Raw genomic sequence first — 7,744 nt, 5'->3', positions numbered from 1 at the left:
CGCAATCTTTTAACAAGAGGTGAGCCCCCTTCTCCGTCCATTTGGTAACATTTTACAGTAGCAGTTCCTTAAAAAAGCTTTATTAACACTTTATTGATAAACTTATATTAGGAAGATAAAGACACCCCCCCCCCCTTCCAGATTCTGGCACTATGTGTGCAATAAAGTAGTAGTATTAGTGTGCAAAGACAAAGTGTTGGGTCCAAATGTGCGTCGGACGCTGCTCACCTTTGCCCTGGAGCCACGGTGCATGGAGTCGCATGTCGGACCAGCTCCCATGCCCGATGCAAAATTGTCAAAAGTAAGTGCAGTCAGACATTCTTTTTAAACATTCTCTTTTTTTTGTAAGATAATTTTTTGGCCTTTTAGAATTTATTATTGACAGGACAGTATGAGAGAATGACAGGAAATGTTTGGGAGAGCGAGACGGGGAAGGATCGGCAAAAGAGCCGGGCCGGAATCAAACCCAGGTCGGCCGCATAGTAGATGAGTGCCCTACCATTAAGCCACGGTGGTAGGGCCTTAAACATTCTTTTAAAGGTACACTGTGTGAGATTTTTAGTTGTTTATTTCAAGAATTCATGCTGGCCATTCACTAATGTTAATTTTTTCATGAATACTTACCACCACCATCTAATTCTAAGTATTCATTATGACCTGAAAAATTACACTTTTCATACATGAAAATGGGGATCTTCTCCATGGTCCGCCATTTTGAATTTCCAAAATTAGCCATTTTTAGCTGCAAAAATGACTCTACTTGGATCATACTAGGAAATGGGAGCTTGCGTAAATTCTACCAGGGAGACTCGAATTTCTCGGCTGGCAAACTTACTAGGCTAACCATCAAATCTCCCTTTTGACAGATCATATATGCGTCATCATTGCCCAGGATCGTCAACCAATCACAACGCGAGATTGGGGATTCCCCCGTAACGCATCACTCATGCATCGTTCCCTCTCAGCCAATGGATCGCATTCACATTTGTTTAAAAGTCAGTCACTTATTCTGTTCTCTGCTTTCCAGTTAAGCCGACTTTGAAGTTGCTGTCCGGCGTTTTCGTTATCAAACATTCTGTTTAGCCTATTTTCTACCTGGTTTCTTGATAACTCCTCGCCTTGCCGTTGCTGGGATGGGATTTCCAACCGCTCAAACGCGTGGCAGGTAATCGGTGCTTTCTAATAGCCTTATTTTTTCATCGCAACACTTCAATCAAATTGTTTGGCACGCCGCTCCCTGATTTCCTGACGCTCGTGGATTTGCTTCTGAACTAGCCTGCCTGTGGATGGATTTCCCTGAACTGGTGTAATTCGTGAGTAACCTGGTGGCTTTCCCTTCACTTGTCCTGCGGACCCAGGGAACGTTTATCTCAGCGAATGACTATTTTTGCGGGGAAGTTGTTGTCCAGGCAAGTCGCCTCTTATGCCTACTCGGCTTGTTGCACTGTCTCAGATATCAGTCTCGTCTGCCGCTGGTTGACTGATGGCCTACGTTTCGTTTGCTGTCATTTGGGAGAATTCAATGAACTGGTCGGAGTGACTTTTTTGGAACATTTGCTGGGGAAGGGCGGAATCGAAGTAACTGGGCCCGCGGTGCTCTCTCGTTGCGCCTTGCGCGCTTAGCCCGGCATATCTGCTCAGCACATTTGTTTTTACGGAGGCGTTAGTTATGGGTACTGCGAGTCACCATTTACTTGGTCCTCGCTGGCCTCATCTGCTGCGGATGGACTGGTGATTCGATTGCAAATATTATAGAGCATTTCATGAACCGGTTGGTGTGGCTTTTTTGGAACGTTCACTGGGGGTAGGCCTTCAGATTTAAATGGGCTACTTATATCTCGAAGCGCCTCGCCCGCATGCATAACCCGACATTAACCTTCTGTGTTGTTTCGTGCTACTGCCTGTCACGACACCGGCCGGAGGACATTGCAGAGACATGCACTCTTTCTTAATTGTCCTGATTACAAACGTACTTCATATGTTCCGGAGCGATGGTGCAAGGACCTCAGCCTACGGGCCGTAGCACCGCCTACAGTTTTTCATCATGTGGATTCCGGCGTTCATCAGTTTGCACCCGCCTATTTTCAATGATCCGTTCAGTAGCCTATGCCCGCGACACGAGCTATTTTACGTTTTGTTTGCATGGACTGGCCCATGTGGCGCAGGAGTGGCGGTTGACTTTTAAGAGTTATGATTCGGTTCGTAGGCCTAGACTGCTGGCTCGCACATTAAGCTTATGCGCGCTTACCAATCATCACCTCATGCCATCGCACTGCCTGCAGTTTGTATTGATAGAAGTGTACCTTGCTTCCTCACTCCCGCTTCAAGTCGTTCAGGGCTGGATTTAGTTAAAGGGACACTGTGTGTGGTTTTTAGTTGTTTATTTCCAGAATTCATGCTGCCAATTCACTAATGTTACCCTTTTCATGAATACTTACCCCCACCATCAAATTCTAAGTATTCCTTATGACTGGAACAATTGCACTTTTCTTACATGAAAGGGGGGATCTTCTCCATGGTCCGCCATTTTTGAATTTCCCAAAATAGCATTTTTTTGGCTCAAAAAAAAAAAAAAAAAAAAAAAAGACTTTACTTGGACCATACTAGAAAATATTGTTTATTACATGGTAAACTTTCATGTAAAGACCAAATTTGGCAATAGACAGCTCAGTTTCAATGAGCAGCATAGTTGCAGTACCTTTTTTGACCATTTCCTGCACAGTGTACCTTTAAAGATCACGTGGGGCTTTCGGCCTGCGCCTGGTCGCCAAGCATCGAGGGATATTGTAGCCTGTCGCAATGCCTTGTCTATTTTATTTATTTATTTTGATCACAATGGGCTACATGTACACCGTCCAAATATAAGTAAATAAATGAGTGATATCTGTCGAAATATGCATCGATGATGACAATTAATAATCATAATTAAATTATACATGAAACTCGGCCCATGGAGTCCTGTCAGGGTTCTGATCACACCCCATTGGTAGTCATCCATGGGCTAACCCTCTCACTCTGTACACCTCTCGTGCCCTTAGGCTTCATTGGAATCGTCAGGGCGCTCGGACTGTGATGTGTCGGATTGTGTTGTTTTCTCATATCTGGTGATGGTGGTCTCTGCTGCTTTCCCGTACACTTTCACATACACGTGCATCTGCCGCTCCACGTAGGGCATACGCCTACGTAATGCACTGGGCATCGGCCCAACGTCAGCCTGGGCTCTGGCCCCAACGTCGGACTGGGCTCTGGCCCCAACGTCGGACTGGGCTCTAGCCCCGACGATGGATTGGGCTCTAGCCCCGACGATGGACTGGGCTCTAGCCCCGACGATGGACTGGGCTTAGACCCGGCGACGGACTGGGTATTGGCCTCGACGACGGACTGGGCATCGGCCCCAACGTCACCCTGGGCCGGCGACTCGACATCACCCTGGGCCGGCGACTCGACATCACCCTGGGCCGGCGACTCAACATCACCCTGGACCGGGGACTCAACATCATCCGGGTCCGGGGACTCAACATCACCCTGGGCCGGCGCCTCAGGGCTCGTGCTTCAACAGCACACCTCAGCATTGCCCTGGGCTGTCGCACCTCAACACCACGGCTCACCACGGCTCATCACCACGGCTCAACATCACGGCTCGGCATCACAATGGGCCATCGCCTCAGCATCGCACTGGGCTGTCGCCCCAACTTTAGCGCCGGTCACCTGGTTGTATTGGTATCCTCATCCAACCTGCATGACAGACTTGTCGCAGCTACCCACTGGTAGCGAGTAGGAGTTTATGTCTATTTTGATATGCCGTTTTTGTTCTGGTGCCGTCATTCAGTGATGTTTCAGCTTTCTGCTCTGTCCCTCTCAGGTCTCGATAACCGGCTCTCCGACTCTCCTCTGTCGTAAGCTCGCACCTTCTGCATTCTCCTGACTAAGGTGCCCCCCATTTTATTGCTAGTCTAATCATGCAGTTACCGCAAGTTGTCTCTCTCAACCAACCAGGGCATCCGCCCCACTGCCTGTGTCAATGCCTGCTTTGCACAAGCATTCACCGCGCCACACCGCGTAGGTGTTTATCATAATTGACATGGTGTTATTATTTTCTTGGTCGAGATGTTTTCTTGGTGTTTTATTCATTGTTTGTTTCAGCTACAAGCTCTGCTCTCTCCCTCTCTTAGGTCATAATTACCAGTTGTCTGCCGATTCTCCTGTTTTAACCTGACCTTCCTGCTTATCCTAGCCAAGGTGCTTGTCTTTTAATGTTAGCTACTCATGCATAGTGCGGCCTTTCAAGGCAATGGGCAGCTGGTCGTCCGACGCATGTGCGTCTTGCATTCGGCTCATTCCTCGCTTTGTCATCTGGCTCAGTGTGCTGTCTCTGTTCTGTTAACTCTGTTTCGTTCTTCTCATTCCTCGCCCAAGAGGTTTACAGCACGCTCGTTCAGAATCGGCATGGCCACCACGGCCACTATGCGGGGTCTGTCCCCTACTGCGATCAAGGCGCTGGGCTGTTGGTCGTCTGGCGCATGCTTCCTGCATTTGCCTCACTCCTAATCAAGTCATTGAAGCATGCTATATCTGGTCTGTAACTTTATGGTTTCTATTCTCATTTCTGGTGACGGTGGTATTTTGCTGCGCCGGCGGCATTCACTCTATCTCTTGGGGGGCTATCGCTCCGGTCACCCGGTCATGTCTGTATTCTATCCTTCTCTCATCTATCAGATTGATTTTATAGTGGTCCGTAAGCCTGTTATCTGTATATTTTGTAACATTGAACCAGCTTGGCTAGTTGCCGTTGTTGTTTATCCGTGATGTCAACTATCATACCATATTACATTATATTATAGCCTACATTCATCCATTCATTCATTTACTCATTCATCACCATGTTCTACTCTCTCTCCCTTAGGTCACGATTCCGGCTCTCTACCTACTGTCATAATCTAAGTTTTCAGTGCTCTCCTGACTAAGGTGCATCTATCAATCAAATCATAACGCTCTACTGCCTCTCTGCTCTCAGAGCATCTGCGCCATCGCCCGTTAACATAGCATCATCATCATCATCATCGTCATCATCACAGGGCTCCAGCCTCTGCCGGGCCGCCGCCCATAGCTTAAGCCTCCACTTTCTCAAGCCACCACCACCCCTCCGTCCACCGTCACCAGTGGTTCCCGTCTGTTAGGGGGCAGGCTACGCCCGCCTCCATCTCCGCTGGAGGATATGCCGTCCTACCCAGGAGTTCAACGCGAAGGCGGGAACCTTCGCCAAACAGATTCATGCATTTTGTATCAAGTGTAAATTGTTCGCCAAACGGATTCATGCATTTTTGTATCATGTCTATTGTTCAATAAATGTTAATAACGTTCATTTGCCTCTCGAGTCTTCATGGTAGAAATATGTGTTTATTACTCAGTAAACTTCCATGTAAAGATGAAATTTGGCAATAGGCAGCCCAGTTTCAATGAGCAGCCTAGTTGCAGTACCTTTTTTGACCATTTCCTGCACAGTGTCCCTTAAAAGGAAAAGGAACCTTGGAGAATAGCGGGTTTCAAACATTCCATAAATAGACAATAGAAATAGAAAACAAAAAATACTCTTGTTGAGCTCTCTATGTGGCTGTGTGGGAGAGAGAGAGAGATAGCGCTCTGTGTGTGTGTAAGAGAGAGAGAGAGAGATGGAGTGAGATAGTGAGAGGGGGCCTGTGTATGTGGTGTCTCTATTATGACGCCTCAGTTGAAGCTTCTGCTTCCATAACGTTGGATTCAGTATTCCAGGGGTACCAAGTTTTTGAAAATTGGACCAGCGGTTCAAAGGTTACAAGCCGAAATGTACCTGCAACTTTGGCCTCCTTGTGGCGCCAGAGGGTTGGGAGTGGGAACCTATAAATAGTTGTGGGGAATGTTGAGAGGGTCTAGAACCCGTGTGCTGATTTTCGAGCACTTTTCGACATACGGTTCTATGGGCTGCCATAGACTTACTGTGGAGAAGAAAGATGTCCGAATAACAATAATAAGAAGAAAACCTACTAAAACTAGAGGGGCTTTGCTGCTTGGCCCCTAATAAGCACCGTTTCAGAATCCCTGCCTAGACTATAACACTCTGTAGTGTGAAATGTCGCTGTAGTCAAAATTATGTTATCTTGTAGCTTCACATTTATACCACTACAGAAGCTGCCTCTCGTGAACCCTGGGCAACACTAGGAGATGACGCTGAGAGAAAGGTAAGGGACTTCCACTTATGACATTCTTTTAAACAATAGAGGAAATGTACAGTATGCAACATTCCATTGACATTTGGAGTAACTGGAGGTAAAGCCCCACAGCTTACTTTATCCAGCCAGTTCATGTAAACAAACTGTCTTTGTTGCATATAAAAAGACCAGAGGTGTCAAAGGTCACAATAAATATAAACACAACACACATTTAGCTGTTTAGCTCTGACTTAAACCTTGCTATTTATTTCTATTATTTACTATGTCTGACACAATAAAGTATAAAAAAATAAAAAAATAAATAAACCTTGCTATTTATTTCTATGCCCCAAAAACTATTACAACAAAGTTAGAATGATATACCAGGACAATGTAAATATATACACATTATTTATTATTTATTATTTATTACTATTTCACAAGGCTACTACTACTATGTCAGAATTGTTAGGACATGGTAAATGCACAACATAAATACCTCTATTTGTTAATATATGTTTTCTATATGTCTTCTGTTGTCCAGTCTTTCTCGATGTGTAGCTTATTGTATGGCTATTGTGTATTGTGTATGGTATGGTATGGTATGTACTGTAGATGTGCACTGTCTATGTCTACACGGTCTATGTTTATACCTACAGTATGTATGTCTGCAATGGGAAAGTAAGAAATGTCATTTCAATTCTTTGGTTGACGAGTGCATGTAAAGAAATTGTCAATAAAGCCTACTTGACTTGACTTGTAAGTTGCTTTGGTTAAAAAGCATCTGCCAAATGCAATGTAATGCAATACCAGTTACTCATAAGTTTCCTGTGTTGGAACGAAAATGAGTTTCTTTTTCACTTTTACTTTTGACATCTTTCATGAAGACACACCTTTCACATCTTTCATGAAGACACACCTTGACCTCATCAACAGGTTTTACTCCCTCATCAGCATCAGACACCAGTTTCTTCAAGGCCAACATATTTCACAGGATTTTCAAGAAGGAGGCCGCACCTTGCATAGCAGTGTTTTTTATTGCACAAACATGTTTCGCCGTGTGCCTTCTTCAGTGTGTAACAAGAGTAACAAAAAAAAAATGGGTGATGGGTGATGTCATCAGCATCTTTGAAGTATGCGAGGTTGAAATGGACTTCTCTAGAATGAATTGCAGTGAATGGACAGCTGTAAGCAGAGGGATAGTATTTTTTTTATATAGTAAAAGTATATATATATTATATATAGTAATTTTTTAGATAGTAAACATTTATCAATGTTATGAGGTCTAAAAAGCAAATCCAGGCAGAATGATGTTTATTTTATTGACAAACAGGTATTTGGAGGTCATCGTAAGTTAACCTGGCTCTCTTACAATATACATAGATAAAATAGGCCTACAGTATGTGGTCGTAGGCCTTGGGTCCTACACTTAGCTTTTGCCAGCTTTTCATCATTAAATTGATGCTATTAAAAATATAATAATACAATTATAATTAAATAAAATCACACTGTGTTTCTCAGGTGGATGAGATCTTAAAGCCTTTTCGTATTCCACTGGA

The sequence above is a fragment of the Engraulis encrasicolus genome, chromosome 17 (assembly GCF_034702125.1).
Source record: "Engraulis encrasicolus isolate BLACKSEA-1 chromosome 17, IST_EnEncr_1.0, whole genome shotgun sequence".
In the NCBI taxonomy this organism is placed as follows: domain Eukaryota; kingdom Metazoa; phylum Chordata; class Actinopteri; order Clupeiformes; family Engraulidae; genus Engraulis; species Engraulis encrasicolus.
This window is presented reverse-complemented; position numbering follows the sequence as displayed.